At 42.7% G+C, this 764-nt stretch overlaps 1 pseudogene; it reads left to right on the plus strand.

Annotated features, from left to right (window-relative positions):
• The first annotated feature begins 421 nt into the window (after positions 1–421).
• LOC130027858 (uncharacterized) lies at positions 422–516 on the plus strand (annotated as a pseudogene).
• Positions 517–764: the final 248 nt, after the last annotated feature.

The following is a 764-nucleotide window of genomic DNA, read 5'->3' on the forward strand; positions in this document are numbered from 1 at the left end:
CCTCCCGTTGTTCATTGATTTGCTCGAGTGGACCCAGTAATGTCTCCATTGGAGACTTTGTTGTTACTGTATTTGGCATATCGAATACATCACGGGTAGCTTGCTGGGCTCTCTGAGAGGGGCGGAGGAATCGAACTCGGGTTGGCCATGTTGGCTGCATGCAAGGCAAATGCCCTACCCACTGTGCTATAGCTCCAGCCCATATTAAAAGGTAAAAAAGTAAAGGCCCTCCCGTTGATCCTCGATTTGCTCGAGCGGGCCCAGTAACGTCTCCATTGGAGACTTTGTTGTTACTGTGTTTGGCATATCGAATACTCTCGGTAGCTTGCCTGGCTCTCCGAGAGGGGCGGAGGAATTGAACTCGGGTTGGCCATGTTGGCCGCTTGTAAGGCGAATGCCCTACCGCTGTGCTATCACTCCAGCTCGCTTCGGCAGCACATATACTAAAATTGGAACGATACAGAGAAGATTAGCATGGCCCCAGCCCATATTACTGCATATAAAATATATATTTGTAAATAATTAGAGAATAAACAAAAATTTCATCATACACAGGATAAATAGGAGATTTTTATAAATTCTTAACATGACTAATTTTTAAAAATCTAATAGAGGAGTCACGGTTATAGCTCAGAGGATCTAAGGGCTTCACATTAATGATGACAAATAATTACCTAGAATATATAATGATCAAAGGTATGACTAATAATTAGTAGAATTCCCAGATTTGTTCCTTGGCCCATGGAATAAGGATCAATTGGAAA

Source organism: Sorex fumeus, unplaced genomic scaffold, assembly GCF_029834395.1.
Source record: "Sorex fumeus unplaced genomic scaffold, SorFum_2.1 ptg000037l, whole genome shotgun sequence".
NCBI classification, from domain to species: domain Eukaryota; kingdom Metazoa; phylum Chordata; class Mammalia; order Eulipotyphla; family Soricidae; genus Sorex; species Sorex fumeus.